At 47.5% G+C, this 21,240-nt stretch overlaps 1 protein-coding gene across 8 annotated transcripts in view; it reads right to left on the bottom strand.

The window, feature by feature from the left end:
- ZFHX3 (zinc finger homeobox 3) overlaps window positions 1-21,240 on the bottom strand; it is a 270,299-nt gene that overhangs the window by 95,520 nt on the left and 153,539 nt on the right. The gene's annotated exons all lie outside the window — the stretch shown is intronic.

The following is a 21,240-nucleotide window of genomic DNA, read 5'->3' as shown; positions in this document are numbered from 1 at the left end:
CTGGGTCAGCTGCTGGAAGCCACTACCACCATGCTCACAGCCAGAGGTGTGCCACTGGGGGACAGGCTGGAACAGCCAAATGGGATGATCCATGATAAGGTTCCTTAAAGGGTCCACTTCTCTAGCACCCTCTGAGGAGTGAGGCGACTCGCATTCCCATGTCCCCAATGCCCACTCACAGATGGCTCTCCATAGTGCTACTAACACCTCTCATCGACTGGGCCCTCCCAGGGTCACTCAATTTTTTTGTACCTTCTTGTACAACTTTTTGTTTTCCTGGCTTTCCCTGGTGCACCTTTCACTCTCCAAAGACCAGATTGGCAGATAGCACAGTCCACCAGCCAGGTCTGACCCACTACCTCTGCTTCCCTCCCTCCCTCCTTCCTCTCTTTCTTTCTCTCTTCCTCTCTCTCTCTCTCTCTCTCTCTCTCTCTCTCTCTCTCTGTACTGGGGACAGAACCCAGGGCCTTGTACATACTAGGCAAGTGCTCTCTACCTCTGAGTAATATCCCCACCCAGCCCTCCACTGCCTGAGTTTGTATATAAGGTTTTATTGAAACACAACCACATCCACTGATTGATATACAACCTGGGGCTGCCTCGGAAGCATCAGAGTGAACGACAATGACAGAGATGGTAAGGCCCGTGGAGCTTAAAGCATCACAATCCGGCCCTTTTCAGACAAAGCCAGCTACCCTCTGCTTTGGTGACAACTGGAGGCCATCACACGCATACAACATCCTAGGTCTATAAAACAGTGCCAAAGCTGCTGTCTGGCCTTTCCACAAGACAGACAATGAAGTGTTTGTATTTAAAATACAGTCTATTGGGAGGATCCAAAATTAGGATTTCCTCTGGATTAAAGAATGACAGAATATTTTCTCCAGAGTGGTTCCCTATCAATCTCTCATGGTCATCTGGCTCATCACTGGTCAATGTCATTGGTCATGGGGTTTACAGAGTGGTCACAATTACATTCTCTGTTGTGTTTAGCAGACACAGTATTGAGTTCAGAGCATGAAGGCCCAAAGACCAGCAGGAAACAGCACACACAGGAATGACTCTGGGATACAAGTACAGTTGGTATCATGCAAAGAGTTAGCAGACCCCAGACTTCTGTACCTAGGACTCTTAAAGATCATCCAAGAATAAAATCCACCATGGTTTTGAGTCTCTGGAGAAAGTCATGAAAGCCGTGGCCCCTTTTCCCTAACAGTCAGGGAACCAGCATGCTCCTGTGAACAAAGGCTGTCTTCTTCCTTGCAAATGGTTCATGTGAAAGGAAGAGGGAGTCTTCCTATTGGGTATGCATGAAGCCAGGGAAACAATCTCAAAATGCATAAGTAACTAACCCAAGTCAACCCAGGTAGTGTGAGAGAAACAACCAGAACCTGGGACTCACCCCCCCACTCTTCTTCATGCACTCAGCCTTCTTCTGGAGGAGTGAATTTAGATGATGAGGCAAGTGCAAGCGTTTAATGTGTGCATTGATACTCTGACCTTCCCTTTTTCTTTCTTTTTTTTAAGTTTTTATTATTTTATTTTATTTTATTTTATTTTATTGGTTGTTCACAACATTACAAAGCTCTTGACATATCATATTTCATACATTAGATTCAAGTGGGTTATGAACTCCCAATTTTTACCCCAAATGTAGATTGTAACCGACATGATTCTGCAATCTGCATTTGACCTTCCCTTTTTCTCCTCACCAACTCATCTCCACCCTGTCACCCAGGTCTGGCCAGGTGCATGACAAATGCCTTGGAATGGCTTTGCGTTGCTCATCTTCTGACCACAGTGATTCTGTCCCATGTCCATGCCTTGATAACAGTTTCAGATCCTGCTGGGATCCTTTCCTTGTACCGCTTATAATGCAAGACACCGAGAAGCTGCCGTGGTTGAAATGTCCTGTGTTCCACATGAGGCCAAAAATACCAGAATGGCTCTACGAGGGCATCCCATCTAATGACACCACCCAAGGCCCACACACTCAATGCAATAGTCTATGTCCACTGACAAAGTGTGAAAAACCCAGAAGCACGCATGCACCTTGCTAGAGGACGAAATATAAATGCACCAACCAGGTGGCATAGCAAACTCAGAGGGGACTTGAGGACCTCAAGCATGGGAGCCCACCAAAACACCCCACAATAAATTCTGCCAAGCTGGAGGTCTGGATGCAAAGGGCTTCACAGGCACCAAGGGAGAATGATCACCCCCACCGCCCAAAATGGGTGACTCAACACACTTAAATGTGGAGCTTGGAACAAAATAAAATCCCTACCCGTAACAGCTGCCCTAGAATAATTTCACACGCTAAAAAATTTACAAATAACAACAAAAAGCTAACTTTCTAAAAATAAATGGGAGCTGATTTTTAAGTGGTTTATCTTCATCATGCCTCTCCACAGACAGGTCTCCTTGCACAGGACTTTGGAAGGAGGGAAGCACCAAGGCCATGTTTTCTGGTGGCCACTCTCCTGGGGAGAAGGACGGTCTGATGGGGTAGAGGTGAAGGAAAAGGTGAGCCTGCCTACGTTCATTCTCCCCCACTTCTTCATAGGCCCCTCAAAAGGCAAAAGCCCGGGTGGGATAGTCCTGGGAGCAACCACATGACCTGGAACTGGGAGTGAGAAACATGTGCAAGAACCAGGAACTAATGTCGTGGGTCACTGAGACCCCAGGAATTCTGCTTGTTAAAGCTTCAGCTAAAACTGAGTGAATCAAAGCTAACAGGGAGAATGACCACAGTCCAAAGCAATACATTTCATCAAGGGATTTGAGTAGTATCATGAGCTATGAAATTAGAGTAAGAATCACAAAAGCCTCATCTTCCAAACCCATATTACCTCCCCATGAAGCAGGATTTCCTCGCACTAAGGCACTGAATTTTAAACATAAAATTTTAATATGTATGTGAGGATTTGACTCCAAATGGCTGGGGTTTCCAGTCTCTCAGCCAGAAGACAGGGATATCATGGCCAAAGAGAGCTGGATGGGAACTGAGATGTCAAATGTCTTTTGTCCTCAAATCCAAGGGCTCCTGCGTGATAAAGCTGTATAAATCTTCAACTGAAATAAACATCGTACTGATAACGCTTGCTTTAAAAAAAAAAAATGATGAAGGTATTTCGAAACCATTCTATCCTGGAGCTCATGCTGCTCAACGGCAATCTCTTATACCACCACAAATTCCTTTGTCTGTAATTTGAGGATCATTTCAGAAAGGAAATAGCCATACCCCACAATCATGAAGAAAAGAATAAAAGGAAATGAGGAAACCAGGGCCCCAGTCTTTTCACTAATAATGGGCATAGGGAACATTTAGGGTCTTGTCTTAGTAACTGATATAAAAGTTTAATTCAAACTTCCAAACTTGCTTTTTTACTCCAAGTTCATTCTCCAAGATGCTAAAAAAATAAAATAAAATAAAAACTCAGGATCAACTATGTCTGGTTTGCTAAAAGACATCTGCTGACAATAGTCACATCCCACCTCAAACTTCTATTTAGAACCTGGGTCTACTGATGATTCGTGTGATAAGTCCTGTTCTCGTTTCTTGCTACTTCTCAGGCTGTCCAACCTGGAGGAAATGGACCCAGGGCCAGCGGCAGGGCCCTTACCTCTGGGCTCTTCTCCCCACCACCCAGTGATTTTCCAGTCTTGAATGGGTCAATTCCTTGATGCTATGGGCCAGCTCCTCCTCCCTCCTGAGTGGCACTGGCTTCAGAATGCCACCCTCAGAACCAGCATAACATGAACCAGCAGCAGAAGGTAGGGCTCAGGAGGTAGAAGGGAACTCCATGGGGCAAGTCAGCCAGCCAAAGACATGCTTTCTCTGTAGAAGAGCAGAGATGTTTTCATTTGGAGAAGGAGGGAGAATAATTTGTTCCTGACCCAGCTAATTAGAATACCCTCAATTGGGATCACAATGTATTTAATTAAATTCACTGTAATATATGAAGAATTCACCAAGGCACAAATCCCAGTGGTACAGTCAATTCTGGAGCTGCCTCCTCTCAGAGTTCTTGCTCTCCTCGCCAGCCAGGAAATTTTTCTCCCACGCAAATCCTGGATTCCCCGACGCTCCGCCTCTGTCACAGGGCTCTCCCAATGGGGAGCTGGGGGGCCCAGGCTTTGCTTTACTTTATCCTCTTTTCTTTACTCTGTGCTCATGATGCCTCCCTGCCTTCCTCTGTCAGCTCCAGAGTGTGGTTTTCAAAAAATGAAAGAAAACGTTAACTTGGGCTGTGGTTAGCGCGCTGCAGCACGGGATCCCCAGGGACCCACCGACGGCTGGCGATGGAGCCCACTTGCTGGGGTTTGTTTCAGCTCAGTTCTAAGAGTCTGCACCATGTGTGTGTAAATAAACACACATACCCACAATATGCCCAACCCTAAGGGCTTCACCTGCAGGAGATTCAGGCAGACAGTGGTGACAAAGAGGACTTGCCAGTGGGTATGAGAAGGCATCTGTTGGGCTCAAATACTATTGTGAGACTATATCACTGGGATCCTGGAAAGCAACACGGGGCTCCTGGCTCACTTTAAAAAAAAAGGAGGGGTGGTGGCCCAGGCCTGGTGGTGCATGCCTGTAATCCCAGCAGCTAGGGAGGATGAGGCAGGAGGATCACAAGTTCAAAGCCAGCCTCAGCAACCTGGTGAGACCCTGTCTCAAATTAAAAACTAAAAAGGGCTGCGGATGTGGCTCAGTGGTTAAGTGCCCCTGGGTTTAAACGCCAGTGCCAAAAAAAAGGGGGTGGGTGGGTGAGTGAGGGGCTGGAGATACAGCTCACCAGTAGAGAGAGCACTTGCCTAGTATATTCTCAAGGCCCTAGGTTTGATTCCTCAGTACCATTAAAAAACAAACAAACAAACAAACAAACAAACAAAAAACATTTCCCACACACTACTACTGAGGAAGGGTGACCTCCTGAATAAGAAATGAAGAAAGGAAGGTCAAGCAGCTAAACAATGAAGAGCTACAACTGAGGTCCACCCACCCACACCTGCTCAGCCTGGGCAGCCTCTGCCAACAGCCTTGAATCCCACTGAAGTTTCCCTGGCTCACTGGCTGGTTTAAAAAGCACCCATGGGGGCTGGGGCTGGGGCTCAGTGGTAGAGCACTTGCATAGCACATATGAAGCACTGGGTTCAGTCCTCAGCACCACATAAAAATAAACAAAATTAAGGTATTATGTCCACCCACAACTAAAATACACACACACACACACACACACACACACACACACACACACACAGCACCCATGGGAGATAGGGGATAGGGATGTGGCTCAGTAATAGAGTACTTGCCTCATATGTATAAGGCCCTGGGTTCAATCCCCAGCACACCACATGGAAGAGTAAATAAATAAATGTGCCTGCAATAGGCTGGGTTATAAGTACTGCATAGGTGGAATCAGTTTTTACTGGAAGAAATTTCTATGCTTTGACAACACAATTCACTTCCTAAAAGCTGAGAAGTATCTAAAGGAAGGAAAAAAGATCCAGTTTGACACATACATGGAAGCAGAAAAAGAGCTCAACAATCTCCGTCTTTACCCAATTAACAGTGCGCAGCAGAGACCAGACCATCCTCGGACAAGCCATTAGGAACGTGGGTGACAAGCATGTGGCGGTCAGTCCCCACTGCTGGGGAATGTCGGGGGCAGGCCTGCTCGCCCAGGCCAGAGAGCTTTCTTGCCCCTCTTTCTGTTCTTCCACAGCTACTCATGTTCTCAAACGCTCGTCCCTGTAGCTGGACAATGACACCCTATGCCCCTGAGATGGACACATGTGAGGTCCCACGTCCGTCTCTGTGACTTCTCTTCTACGTCTGGTTCAGGGAGAAGAACCCAGAAAGGAAAGGCACTCCCCATAGTAAGAGGCGCCTGCGACAGTGAGCCTGGCACGGAAAATGAGCGCAAAAGGCAAATTAATAATTAAAATAGAAATGAAGGAACAGAGACCAGGCTGTGTGGCTTCGTGGGATTCTACTCCATTAGTATGTGGCACTCGTTCACCCTGGCCAAATACTGAAAGTCAAAGAGGGCTCTTGTTAGAAAATAATTCATCGTGAAAATCAAAAAAATGTGTTCCTGTTACTTGTTTCCCAGGAAAACCAACCAACTTCTGTCAGAGAACATTGATTTCTATAAATCTGGAGGGGCCCCAGCTCCCTCCTCCTCCCCAATAATAGGAAACTTCTAACATCTGGTTTTTCATGCATGGAATGCAAAATATTGATCAAGTTTTGTCACGGCCTCCCCTTTAAAGTAGAAATGGACAAAGTACATTCTGACACACGCGCGCCCGACTCACCAAGGATGTCTCCTCAGAGATGCACCATGTCCGCACCTACCCTCGCTGCACTTCAGGGTGCAAGTGACATAACCCCATTCTGAGGCAGCTCCCGGGCATTGCTCTGAGCAAGTGGGCTACCCTGGGGGAAACCAGGCAGCTGCTGCTAAGCAGAGAGGAAACCCTGCGGTGGGACCTTCTTGGGAGGCCCCTGAGACACCTGGTTAGACCCAAAGACAAAGGCAGGTGGGAGGGCCTTCATGGACCCTCCTCGGTCCACAAGCTGAGGGCTCCACAGTCGGGAGCACAACACCCCTCTGGAGGATAAGAGTGCCCACCACAGCCTGCCAAAGCTTGAGGTTCTCTTTGGGGGAAGGGTATGAAATCTCACCAGCAAACCTGGGGAGAAAGAATGGGAAGGAGGTGGGATCCACACTTAGCCGGCTGGTTTTCCTAAATAAAGAGTAAGCAGGTGATTGCTTGCCACTGGGCACATACACCACCTCCCCTTGGCGAAGCACCTACACAAACTGTTTGATTTTCTCTTCATAGCCCCACGTGGTGGGCTGCATTTGGCTCATGTCCTTGAAGGAACTGGAAGCTCAGCCAGGTTATGTGATGGCCTCAAGGTCTCATCGAGCATGTAGCAGTCAAAAGGGGGACCCGGGACTCAGTTCCAAGTCCACAGCCAGCAAAGGACACCGTGCCGATCTTGGGCCTTCTGAACCCCAGACTCTCCGGGTCCAGGAATTCACCTTGAAGTCTTAAAAAAGGAATCCTTTCAGATGCACTGAACCCGGGGGACGGGGCAATTAATTTTTTAATCGGTGCGGTTGAGTTAGCTTCAGATTTAACGTCACATTTTTAGGAAGATGCGTGAAAGGTCAACCTAAATATATACATATTTTCTTGTATAATCTTGGCTTTTCATCCACTCATGCCCTTGTCCTTGGCACATGCTAATTTAGTCCTATTTCGCTGTAGGAGTCCTGCGGATACCTGAAGATATAAGCCCCAACCATGATTTAGAAGAAAAAAAGGGAAAAGAAGCAAAAACGCTCCCTAGATCCATCTGTTTGGGTGGCTCTGCCCTATTTTTTGGTTTCTAGGGCAGATTCTTCGTGTCCCGGAACAAGCCACGATGGTTCCCTCTCTGTATCTGAGCTCCAGAGCCGGAGCTGAGACTTCCCATTCTTGCGTCTTTCCCCTACACGAAAGACACTGTCTGACTCAAAAGTCTCGGTATCAGTGGCCCTGAGCTGTACACTGAATCTTAGAAGAAAAATCATGGTCTATGACTGAAGCTCTGCTGGGCTCTACCTGCCTGGGCTCTGAATGTTTTGTGGAAAAATACAAACAAGGGCACTTGGGGACATGTCAATGCCTTAGCATAACAGATTTCATATCCCTCTTAGTAAAACTCCAGAAAGGAATGTGGTGTCACTGTTCACACATGGGGAGGAAGCTCATAAGGCACACAGGGGTCCTTCCTAAAAATGGTGCCCATCAGAGCATGGCACCATAAGCAAAATGAGGGCTGGTACCATGACAGTCAAATCAGAGCCTGCAGAGCTCAGAATAGGTGGGTGAGTGGTTCTAAGTGTCCCCAGGAGCCAACACTGTACTAATCAACCTCCAGGAACCACCCAAAACTCCTGGATCTGAGAATTACCCCCTTTACCAGGGCAGAAGACAGGTGAACGGTGACCTTCTCCATCCACAGAGGTGTACTTCTTCCCTAGCGCCACTCCCCAGCCCTCAAACAACTCCTCACATATATAGAGGGGCCATAACACCCAAGCGACTCCAGTGTCCATTCCACTCCAACATCAAACTGCTGTCAATAATGCTGGCTTAAGCACACTCCAGATTAAGACAGCACCACTGGGAGGATTCAATGGGGGCAATTCATATGAAAAGCTTAATACAGTATACCTGTCACATAGTTATCCTAATAAACAAACCTGCATTTTAGTTACCTTTTTTTTTGTGTGTGTGACACTAGTCTTTGAGATTAGGGTTGGAAATGAACTTCATATTTGACATTTCCTTCTTTGGAATCCCCATCCCTTCCCAGATTCCAAAGAGGAACCCCACAGTTGACAGTAAGAAAATCTGTGATATACCAAAACAGGGGATCCTAAGCGCACAGTGGCCTACTTCTTCATTATAAAAGGTGCTGAATTTTTCCCTTAAGTAACACCCCCAAAGTTTTGCTGCTGGTACAGGCAGAGCCAGGATCCAAATCCTATGACCATGCCCTTGCCACAAAGCCCATCAGTTCACTGGATCACTAAGCCCATTGGGATGCCCATATACTAGAAATGAACAGCACATGCCAACATCTCAGGAAAGAACCAGGGGATGGAGAAAACTCAGTCAATATGGTTGGTAAACACTTCCCTGATTCCCCAGAATTCACGCAAAAGGGTTTGCTTATTTCTTTCTCCAACCCCATGATAATCCACCCTGTGGTCCAAGCTGGTGTACCACTTCATATGTAAAATGAAAATATTTATATATGTCCAGTCTTCCTCAGAACCCATTTTTAAAAACACATGAGAAAATATACATGAAAATCCTTTGGAAGAAGTGAAGGACTACCCAAATATTTAGCACTGTCATGGTCACTGAACCATGAGCCCAGATCTTGCTTTGTCACTGGTGACGGGTGAGTAGGCTAAGGTGGGCCTGGTGGCTTATGATGCAACTGGTGTTCCAGCCCAGCAGTTCTCTAACTTGAGCATGCATTAGAAGCACCTGGGGGGCTTGTTACAACACTGAAGGCCAGGCCCCTCCTTTCCAGGGTATCTGATTCAGCAGGTCTGAGTGGGACCCAATAATCTGCATCTCCCAGTTGACATTGCTGTGGCTTAGATAGCAATTGCTAGGGAAAAAGAGACCTCAGTCAGGAAAAGGACATGCCCCACTAGAGGGAGGAGAAACTGTAAGACCTGAAATCTCTGTCCTTGTCTTTTCCCAGAGACTGTTTCAGATTCTAGGAAGGTGCACCAGATAAATCATGCAATGTCTGCACTCAAGAATTCACCTCCTTAATGAAAAAGTCACACAGAAGCCGCTGCCCGCTACTGGCCTGATCCAGATACTTCATAAAAGTCAGAATTGGCTCTATTCATCTTCCTCTCCCCGTTCACACCTGCAGTCTAAAACTTCCTGGGGCTGTGGCGGGAAGCGTGACTCTTGATGGCAAAGCACGAGGCATCACTTCTTTCCCCCTTGCTCTGCATCCTGCTGGGTGCACCTGTCCAGATGTCTTACTGGAACAGAGCCTGTGGAAGAATTTCAACCAAACACGAGGAAGAAAAATGTAATGGTCTTTAAAATTCCTCCCAAGCTCTTGAACTTTCGGGCTGCTGCTGCTAAGAGCACGAATGTGGTGCTCAGACCCAGAGGCTTCTCCCAAGCTCCCGTGATTTGCTGACAAAAACCCTCATCACTTTCATGATGAGAGAAGACAGGGGCAGCGGGTGTGACAGGGACGGGGGATATGGAGTACCCACAGGGCTGACTTCTTCTTCGTAAGAATGGATTGATTTTTTAATCTTATTTCCTTTCTCTTTTGAACTAAACGGGAAAAGTGATGGGACGGGGGCAGGAGTTTCCCAAGTGCCTCTGGTGGCCATCATTCTGGCTGCTGCCAGAGTTCTGCCCTTTTCCCTTAAATCATGGGTTTTGCTGAAGGTTGAAAGGGACACTTACACTTGGGGAAGGGGGACAAGGGACCAACAGGGTGAAAAAGAGAAAAATGCTTCTTTGAGGAAGCAGCTGAGTCTGAGCCAAGGGGCCGGGGCACGGCCATCTACAGAGCACAGCCACATGGTGACTTGGGCTTGGCAGACGATGACATGGCTAGTTTCTCTGCTCTGCTTTTGGGTTCCCCCTCCCCCATAAATAACCCAGACAAACACCCTGAGCACTGAGTTTTTCTCTCCTTCCCCCGCTTTTTAAGTCTCATTAAAAGCCGATATTGTTCGGCCTCAAGATGGAGGGCTCAGCATGGATTTTACTGAACGTTAAATCAACCAGCAAGCGCAGCCAGCAAACTCTGTGGCACTTTAACTTTAAATAATGCAATAATTATTGAATTTCCTTTTTATAACTGAAGTGCTGGAATGTAAACAATGGGGCTGTAATTGCAGGAAGGGGGGATCAATAGAGGCAATCGTTTTCAGCCATGTTAATTGTAAATACAATTGCTCCAAGATGTCAGCCTTGTTCTTCTTGCTCCCAGAATCATCCTAACGGATGACAGAGTCCAACTTTCCCATTACAGCTGTTCGTTCCTTTAAGAGGTTCTCAATCAGGTCTGATCAATCTGTCAAGATAATGCATGGAGTAAGTAAGACTCTTCCAAACACAGGCTCCCAATCAATAGCCTGGACCAGCTTAATGAGGTGGGGCTAAGGCCCAGAGGGAGGTAACAGCCCCCAGCTTGTGCCTAGGTTTGGCAGGCTGGCTTCCTCACATGGCCCTGATAAACAGATCAGCCCTTAATGAGGACATTAGTTATGCATGCTTCAGCAAGCAGCAAGGCACCCATCCCTTGGGACAGACGGACAGAAAACAAAATAGATTAACAGAAAACAATATGGTGCCAAATTAGGTCTAACTGAAGACTTTTCCCTCCTTCTCCTGCTTTCCTTAATTGTTCAGCAGAGTGGAGGACATCAATTAATCATTCCAATGGGCAGGAGCTCAAAGACCGGGAGCATCCCATGGGCTAGGGGACCTCTGGGTATCTGTTCACTTCCCTCAAGCTGTCCCTGAAGATTAACACCCTCATTTCCTCACATCCTTTCCGGATCACAAAGGGGCGGGAGGGTCTCTCAGGGAAGGGCCCCAGCATCGACCAGCAGGGGAAAAGGACAAGGCTAAACCCTGAAGTCTGGCAGCCACACACGTGGGCTGGGGCCTGGAGACAGAGGAGAGCCAACTGCAGCTCCGTGCAGCTGAGGTCCAAGATTCTAAGACCCAAATCTGGTGGGTACTGAGAACCACGGCGCCTGCATGGAAGAGGAGGTGGGAAGCCGAGAGTCTTGCAAGCCACTTCTCAGCGGCCCCATGCCCTGCAAGGTGAGCAGATGCAGGAGGGGCTGATTCCTCACGAAGTTGGCAAGGAAGGCTCCCCAGAGAATCTGGAGAGTGGCTTCCCCCATGTGGGGCAAGGTGTCCACTGTGGAAGTCCTTGAGAAAAAGCCATGCTGAAGGGAGGTTCTGTCAAGAATCCAGCAATTCCTTTTCCCAGGGGACGCTCAGCTTTCAGCAAGGCTCTCAAAGGGCCTCCCTGGACCCCTGGTATCAGCACTGCCAGGAAACCAGACATGCAGATTCCCAGGCCCTGTCCAGGTCCACAGACGTGGGGGGAAGCGGGAGGGGGAGAAATGTGGGTTTCAACAAGGCCCCCAGGTCTGTCTGATGCAAGCTCATTTTGTGACCACTGTCTTAGACCATGGGCCAGGCAAGGCAGTGAGATGATGTTCTGATATGTTGGAGACGTAATTGGCCAGCTGGTTCTTTCTCAATCAGAAGTAGCTCCGTGTTGAAGATATATCTAGAAAATTGTTTCTTTCCCTGAAGTTTGGCTCACACGAGGAACTATTTACTCTAGCCACTACCTACCTGCTTCCAAAAACAAGGTCTCTGGGAATAAAAGAATCCAAAAGAATATAAAGGTTGTGAGAGAATTCCAGTTTATTAATTGGGAAAGAGGGTGGAGTGGGTTATGCTACTGAATTTCGAAAGTTAATAGTCCCATATTGTGACTGAAGTAAAATGACAATAGCTGGGTTTTGTGGTTTTTGTTTGTTTCTTATTTTTTAAAGGTATGGAAGACCAACCAGCAGACTAAAAGAAAAGAAATACTTAACACAAATGACCAGATTCCTCCACTGTACCAAGGCCCAGCTCATGGGCCATTGAGGCTCCAGAGACTTCCTACCTTCCAGGCTCAGTCTCTGGCTCACTGGGCCCCACAGTCTGCAAGAGGCAGCTCTCGGGCTGCACTGACCCCACCAGGGGTCACCGAGCCCTGGCCCTCTGCCACGCCATGAGCAGCATCTCCCAGGCTGGGACCGAGGTGTGTCTTTCTACCCTCAGCACAGCCCCTGATCCCTGGCAGGTCCTTAAAGACTGTTGGCTGAAGGTCTGAACAAATGGAAAATCCTCTCACGCTCCCTTCTACTCCTGGTCTTGGCTTCCCTTTCAAGACCTGTCAGATCCAGTCCAAACCCACCTCCCTCACCCCAGACTTCAATCCTCTGCTCCAGTTCCCATTTGACCTACCAACTCGGACCTTTCCAATTTTGGTAACTTTTCCTGCTTGAAAACCCTCCCCAAGGCCTCCTTGACAGGCCAAAATGCCAGGGAATTTGCAAGCTCAGCTGAGGGCACTTCCACCAGAAGCCCTTCCCCAACACACCTGACGGAAAACCATCTCCCTGCCTCTGGGGTCCCACGGCATGAGGCGACCCTATTGGTGCCCACCACAAATCACTCCTTCGCACACTTGCTTCACACAGGACTTTCCATTCCCTGGTGACTGAGAGGGGAGGTGGGGACTGGAGAGAATAAGTATGTTTGCTAATATTTACTGCTTATTTAAATAAGAAATAAGATTTTAGGGCGGGGGGTAGTAACTGTGAATGACTGTACTCAGTGACTCGCTTTTTTTTAGTATGTGGTGACAAAAGACCTTCCCCTCCCAATCAGCCAACATGTCATCCAGCCAGAGGACAACTTAGAGGTCATCCATATTCTACTCTTCCATTTCTTCTACAGGCCTAGTTAGGTTCTCCACCTAGGTTTACTATCACCATGCTATTTTACCATTAGTTGGCAAGTAACTGCAAGATTTGGATATACACTGAGAAACATCTAGGACATGAAAAAGAAAATCACAGAGGACACAGCAAGACAGCAGCCTACACAGATGCCTCTCCAGGGGAGTTGTAATTCAAGCTGTCAGAACCCAGGACGTGCACTGGTGGGGTCTATGACACCTTAATAGATAAAAACAACTGCTACATATTTTGGTACTAAACATAAAGGTCTATCAAAGCCAATGGAGCCATGTGAAAGTGCTCAGACACCTGCAAGACGGGGCCAAAAGGGCACTCCCAGAACACACAGACCGCAGCTTCACCGTCCCCAGCTCTGACAAGTCAGAGTGGGGAGGACTCCTCTCCACGTACAATGTACACCACACACGAACATCATCATTTTCTGACTGGCTCCTATCTGACTGGCTGAGAACCACTGCTGTCTGGACCCTGAGACACGGCAGTATGCATGTTTACCTTCCTCTATTTTCAAATTCCAGGACCCGTGAGGAAGGGACCATTCCCCACAGGGGTTTAGGAGCTAGATGCCCAGATGTGCTCTACCCATCAGCTAATGCCTCCTACCCCTAACAGATCCTCCCAGGGATGGCCAATCATCCTGATCCAGCCTCTGCCACCTGGTTCTGCTCTTAAGCCCTCAGTGGCACGAGATACAAGGTCAGTCAGTGAAAAAAAAATTAAACCAATTTCTGAATGCTGAAATACAGGGAAGTGTTTCATTGGATAGCCCACACTGACCAAAACAGCCTGTCCTCATGGGCCTAAGTTTGCCGTTCCAACAGCCCAAGAAACGGTGATGAGCCAGGAAGAAGCCAATGGAAGAAGCCAATCTGCTGGGCAAGGTGGACAGGGAGGGGCGTGACATCAATTTCACTCTGGACAGATGACAGTTCACAAAACCTGCTGGAGGGCCAGGAGGGACTTTCCTCAGTGAAACTCAAGCTTAAAAACAAAAAACAAACAAAAAACTACCTCCAAAGATCTGGCAAGTGGTTGGAAAGCAATGCATTTAGCAAAATGGTGGGGACCATTTTGTCGGCTACAATCCTGCCAACCACAAAGCACCAGGAAGCTATGCACACTACGCACGTCAGTAGTTTCTATGCGGCGGGGACACGGTAACGTCTGGACTGCGACCTGCTGGGCACCTTCCTGGGCTACAGTATTAAGAGGCAGTCAGGCGCTCATCACCCCCACCAAATGGCAGATGACATCTTTTAGAGTCTCAAGCCAGCAGCCTGCTCTCCCAGTATTCATATTGTCTGTGGATGCCCTTTTTAAAAGGCTAAAGTCTTAAATCACAAATCTTTAAGTGACCTTTCCGTGTTATAAAAACCTAAGGCCAAAAGAACCCCAGGCCAGCCCCCACTGACGGCAGCACCTAAATTCTCCTAGTGGGGACTCTTCTGGCTTCCACTCCTCTATTCCCCATTCGCCTGTCCACGTTCCTGCTTCCTGCTACCCACTTTCACCTCCTGCGAGAATGAGAGAATATTTGTCATCTCTAAAAACTTCTGTCATCATTTCCTCTCTGTAAGTGACAAAGGTCCTCCACTACAGGTCTCCTCACCGGTCCCCTGCACCACCCTTGTCTGCAGGGGCTGCACCAGCTCTCTGTCCTAACGGCCCACTGTGTGTGCAGGTACACGCACCTGTGCACTGGCGCACGCCACCCCTCCCTCATGCACTTCCATCCAGCTCATCCCAGGTCCTCCCTCCCCAGCGCCCCACCTCCCACCCTGTTTCTATCTGCAATGGTGCAAAAGTTCCTCCTCGGAACTCAAAGTCTGGATCACTCTGAGGCCTTTCTACACTGCTGTTCTGTGGTTGGTTAGGGACTTCATGTACACAGCACACTGGCCCTCGAGGGCAGAAGGTTCTTGAAGGTAGGGACAGTGTGCCCTCCCACTCAGTGCTCAACGCCAAGGACCAGAGGCTCTGACACTAAGTCATCTCCAGCACAAAATGAGGAACCATGCAACATACACTCAAGGGGCCGTGGGGCTGGGGGAGTAAAGCCATGTGAACGTGCTTCATAGATGGTGAAGCAAAATGATAAAGCAGAGTTGTCAGGTGGTGATGATCTGGTCCAGAGGGGCCTGAAGACACGGGGAGCCTTGCCCACCTCCTGTTTTCACTGGGGTCCTTGGTCCACACAAAGACGAATTAATTACTCGATCGCCCGTTCACTTACCTCGCTAATGAAATCACTGGTTGTGCTGGGGAAGAACCTGTTAGGAGGACTGCCTTGCCTCTGGGTGTACATCCTGCTGGTGCCAGCTGCATTCCCCAGCGCCAACATGACTCATGAGATGACACAAATTGCCAATGGGCTTTGTTATTACGTGACCTTCAGCAAGTCACCCTTCCGTCCCCGCTTCAGCACTAGGATCTGGATGGCAACACTAGGAACCTACTTGATGGCATTATCATGAGGAATGATGATGGAGCACGGTACTAATGACTGGGAAGCACTCCGTCTTTGTAGAGAGCTATATTACTTAACATTTAGAATAATACCCACTGTTTCAGGTTGAGAAAACATTCAGATTTTAGCTAAACTGAAGGCTGCACACATCCACTAATGAGCAGCGTCCTTCCCACAGAAATGTTGAAAGCTACTCAGTCTCCTGAATAAAATGACTAGCAGTACATTAGCGAGGGTCTGAGGCAGGGTTAGTTACCATGAAACCAGGGTCATTGCATTCAACATCTAATAAGCAAATTCTTCAGATCACAGAAATAAACCAGAGCCAGCCAAGCTGACAACAATTGCGTTTTTAAGGATGGTGTGGGGGCTGGGGACGTGGCTCAAGCGGTAGCGCGCTCGCCTGGCGTGCGTGCGGCCCGGGTTCCATCCTCAGCACCACATACCAACAAAGATGTTGTGTCCGCCAAAAACTGAAAAATATTTAAAAAAAAAATTTTCTCACTCTCTCTTTAAAAAAAAAAAAGGATGGTGTGGGTAGAATAATGTCTTAGTCCACAGCTTCCCCAGGATTCATTAAAATACAGCCTCTTAGACCAGGGATCACCAAACTTTTTTCTGTGAACGTCCAGATGGTAAATATCTTGGGTGCTGAGGGCCATACCCTCTCTGTCACAACGCAGCTCCATGGGCATGGCACAAGAGCAGTGACGGATGATAGGCAAGAGGATAAGTGCGGCTGTTTTCCAATAAAACTTTATTAAGAGGCTGAGCTGGTCAGTGGCACATACATACAATCCAAGCAATTTGGGAGGCTGAGGCAGGAAGATTACAAGTTAGAGGCCAGCCTGGGCAATTTAGCAAGACCGTGTCTTGGCATTCAAGAAAGAAAACAGAAATAAAAAAGGAGAATAAGAAGATAACACAAACAGAACTAGGGATGTAACAGTGGTACAGTGCCCCTCGGTTCAATCTCCAGCATTTCCTTCACACACACAGAAAAGAAGCAGATGGCTGGCTGGATTTCCCCCTCTGTGGGTAGTGTGCTGATGCACGATCCAAGTTGAAAAATTGACCCAACCGTTTGGAATATCACATGCCTGGTCTCAAGGAAGAGGGGCAAAGACCCGCTGTACGCACACATGTGCATTCTTTACTAAGCAAAACAAGTTTCTAATGACTTTTGAAACTTGGTAAAAGTCAGGCTTGGAAACGTCATATAAAAATTAGCTGTTTTTAAACTGAAGGTCAACACCTACTCAAGAATCATTCAGCTCTGAATTATGAAATGACTTGAGAACAATTCACCTTCATCCTTGTTTCCACACTCCCAACATAAGGCCCTCTGCCTGAGAGTGCTTCTCCCACGCACCCTGGTGCTCAAGTGGTCTGGCCATAGTGAGTGCTGCTGCACCAACAGGGGTCAAGGTCAGCCATGTGTTCTGAGCATAGCAGTAGCTGTAACCGACTCCACTTTTACCTAAACAAATGATGGAATTATCAGCAGCAAAAATGAGGCCAGGCCGGCTATGGTACCCTCCAGTTGCTGCAAACCACCAGGGCTCTACAGAGCCAGGAAGCACAGAGAAGGGGGAAACTTGCTGACCGTCCTGCCTGGCTTCTCCCTCCTCGCCACGTTCACTTCCAAAGCACCTCTGTAGAGCAGAACCCTAGAGATGATCCCGACATCCAAAACCCAAAGATCAGGGGGTCTGGGCTTAGAAAAATACTACACCTAAACATGTTCTCAATCACACCGTCTTACCTGTCTCCAGTCTTGTGTCGACTTTCCACAGTTCAAATGATTCCCACAACTACCTTGTGACACCAGGGGTGGGGGACAGGGAGGGGCTAGGTGTCTTTCTTCACAGTGTAATGGACAGGCAAGAAAGCTGAGTCACTGAAAGTGACCCTGTAGGTCTGTGCTGAATAACCCTCTATGTTTTTTAAGAATTCTGAATAAATGGCGAACATTTTAAAAATTCATCCATTTCCCATGCAATCAAGATGTTCTGCCTTTTCGAAAGAAGTATGTGGCCCTACTGGTTCCACACTCCTTCATGTCGACAATTATTTAGACAAGACACGGCAGGTGCCCTCCGGCCTAGCATGTCACCCATCTGTGATACCCGAGTGCCCCCCGAGGCATTGGGTTTGCAACCTGGGGTTGCACCAGATGTAAACGAGAGAAAGAGGCCTGCAAGCGGGGGTCATGGAAGTCAACCCAGGTCTTCTAGTCCCAGTTCTGTGACACCATGTTGTGCCTTGCTGTGAGTGATCAATTACAAAGACCCCCCCCCCCAAAAAAATACCCAGGGCTTCTGTGGTGAGCTATACTCTGCTAAACAGGAGGCGGGGAGCTGAGCTGAGTAGACGCAGGCGGTGAGGGAGTTCAGAGTGAAGGCGGCTGCCTAAGGGAAGGAAGCCAACTTAATTCTGCCACAGGAGTTAATATTTGTTAATTGGTAGAAAAAGGTAAAATTAATGAGGACATTAACATAGCCATTTAAAAACAGCTCCATGTTTCCCCCATTGTAACACATGGAACTATCAGGAAGTAATTGAGGGAAAAGGACACTGTCAATTCTCAATTATCTGCATGAATGAAGCGCTCAGTGACACGGATAATCCAAGTCATTTACATTTGGATTTAGAAAGTAACATCTTTTTCCTTCGGAAAACTTACCTTCCTAATTACAGCTTGCTGAGTGTGATGGCGAAATCAGTTTACCTTCTCGGTGAGCGAGGACAGCTGCTGGGCAGGTATGGAAAGCTCAGGAGTTTTCAGACCTGCCACGGATAACCCAAGGCAGATCAGAGGTCCCCAGTGACAGCTGGTCGGTACTGTAGCCATTAGCCACGTGTGACCATTAAACTTAAATTAGGTTGGGTACAAATTCAAAGTTCAGGCCCTCGGTCACTCTGGCCACATTTCAAGTGCTCAGTAGCCATGTGCGGCTACTGTGCTGGACGGCACAGTTGCAGGATACTGCTATCACCACAGAGCTTTCTAGTGGGCGGGGCTGAATTCCAGATCTAGGATAACCTCTGGGTCACCTGGACTAAGCTGAGAGTGGGGTGGGGAGGCGGGGTTTGACGCAAACAAAAGGGACATTCTCAGCTCGTTTAATTTCAAGCCCGGTAATGGAGACTCTGTCCAGGGAATAACACAAAAAATAAGCATTCCACTCTAAGTAAAATGAGGCTTTTTAATTAACAAAGCAGAAAATGAGTGGATAAAAGGCGAGGCGAGAAAGGCCGATTTTAAGCAATCTTCTGCCTCTGGTACCTGCCCTCAAGCAGCCAGAGGGCCTCCGCGGCCTCCACACTGGCTGAAGGGTGGAGAAGGGGGAGGTCGCAGCCCCCAAGCTCCGCTCCAATAGGTGCCTGCTCAGGTGCCACTGGGAGCCCTGTCAGGCCCTGTGTCACTTAACATCCTCATTAATTATCTTGAAAGGAGAGGGTTAGTAAACAGCAAGTTAATTAAATTCTCAGATGATGCTAATTTGGGAGGCTTTAGAAAGACTGGCAAGGGCAGAGGCAATATAAATGGGACCTGGATGGGTCAGAAGCGTAAGTGGAAAATAAAATTCAACACTGGCTGAACAAACACTCTTTAAATAAGTCTTAGGGAAGAGCCAACATGTGTCCAGAAAGAAACTTTTTTTTTAGAACACTGTACTATAATTAAAAGGTTGGAAATTTCTAAGGTGTGTAATCGGGATGGGAGTTCAAAAGATGGCTTAAGACTTTTAAAAAAAATAAAAATAAAGAAAAAAACAGAAAAAAAAAAAAGCACAGATGCTTAGAAGGGAGTCCAGAGGAAGCCTACGTTGAACTGTCCCTGTCCTTGGGAGGTGGCCTGGAGCTGCCACTCTTCACCCTCCTGTTGTAAACTGATGGAACATTTTTAAACCAGGGGCACGCACCATGAGGTTGTTTGTTTTTAACTTTGCTGCCTGAAATCAGTGTAGATTCATGGAAGAGTTCCGTAGCTTCCTCTGACATCAACACGCTCCTCCTCCACATCTGGAACATTTACCCTAAGAAATTGAGGTGGGTTCCTTTCCAATACTAAACTATAGGCTTTGTCCCAATGTCACCAGCTTTTTCCACGCATGTCCTTCTTTTGTCCTGGGATCTGGATCAAGAACTCACAGGGCACTTAGTTGTCATGGCTCCTTGTTACGGTTTAAATGTGAGGTGTCCCCCAAAGGCTCATGTGTGAGACAGTGCAAGAAAGCTTAAAGGTGAAATGACTGGGTTATGAGAGTCTTAACCTAATCAGTGTATTGATCCCCCATGGGGATTAGCTGGGTGGCAGCTGTAGGCAGGTAGGGTGTGGTTGGAGGAGGTGGGTCTCTGGGGCCTTTGGGGAATGTATTTTGTCCTTGTTGAGCAAATCTAGTGTGTTCTCTTCCCACCCCCCCAACCTCCTTCCAAGAATCATGTCCCCAGCTGTCTCCTCCATCACACATTTCCATCATGATGTTCTGCCTCATTGCAGGCCCCAAGGAATGGAGTTGGCCATCCAACTGAGACCTCTGAAACTTTGAGCCTCAGAATAAATTTCTCCTCCTCTAACTGTTCTTGTCAGGTTTTTTTGGTCACACTGGTGAAAAAGCCGACTAAAACATTCCTCCATCTCCCTCAATCTGTGAGAGGTCCCCTCTCTTTGTCTTCCATGACCTGGTCACTTTGGAAGGGAGCTGGTCAGGTATTTGTAGGGTGACCCTCTGTGTTTTTTCCTAATGAGACTGAGGTTATATATTTTTGCAAAAAAAAAAAAAAATCACTGAGGGAAAGTACTCTTCCTGTCACATCGCCTCAGGGAGTAGATGACATCAACTTGACATCACTGTGACATTAACCTTGATCACTCAGTTAAGGAAGCATCTTCCAAGTTTCTGCAATGGTAAGTTATTCTTTTTACCACCTTTCCATTCTTTATTCTTTAGGAAATAAATCACAAAGTCCAGCCCAGAATCTGGCTGTCAATAAAACTCCACGTTCTGGTTACTGCATTATTAAATAAAAATAAAAATGTTTTGTAAAAGCGATAAGCTTCATTTTGTGCAAACAGATGTTTCTAATGGAAAGACCCACTTAGAAAACCAGAGAGGTTGTCTTTTTTCTTTGTCTTTGTTTGAAATACTTGGCTTCTCAGATCCTCGGAACCCTCATGACACACTAGCCAGGGTCCCGAGAACTTAGGAGTATTAACTCATTCAATCCTGATGCATGTGATGCTGCTGCATTACAACAACCCACTTCAAATTAGACAGGGGGAAACACAGTGTAAGGAGGTTAAGTCACGGTTCATGTTAACACAGTCCCTGTGAAGGGACTGGGGCAGGATCTGCACTCCGACTCTAGAAACCATCCCATCTACAGACCTCCCTGTCATCCTGCCGCTCGCCATACAACTCCCAAAATTTCAGAGCAGTCCAAATGGAATAGTGCTGTGGCATTCTCAAAATGTCAACACCATAAGGCTAAGGAGGTCCCAAAAAACGAGATGATCCAGGAGTTATTTTGAAAGAAGACAGACCTCCTTCATAGAGTGGCAAGAGATATGAACACCTGAGCTGGTAAAGGCACTATCCATCAACAGGTGTGGGGATGCTCAAGGTCCCTGGATCATAGTGC

Source organism: Spermophilus citellus (assembly GCF_964194105.1).
Source record: "Spermophilus citellus genome assembly, chromosome: 18".
Taxonomy (NCBI): Eukaryota; Metazoa; Chordata; class Mammalia; order Rodentia; family Sciuridae; genus Spermophilus; species Spermophilus citellus.
This window is presented reverse-complemented; position numbering and strand designations above follow the sequence as displayed.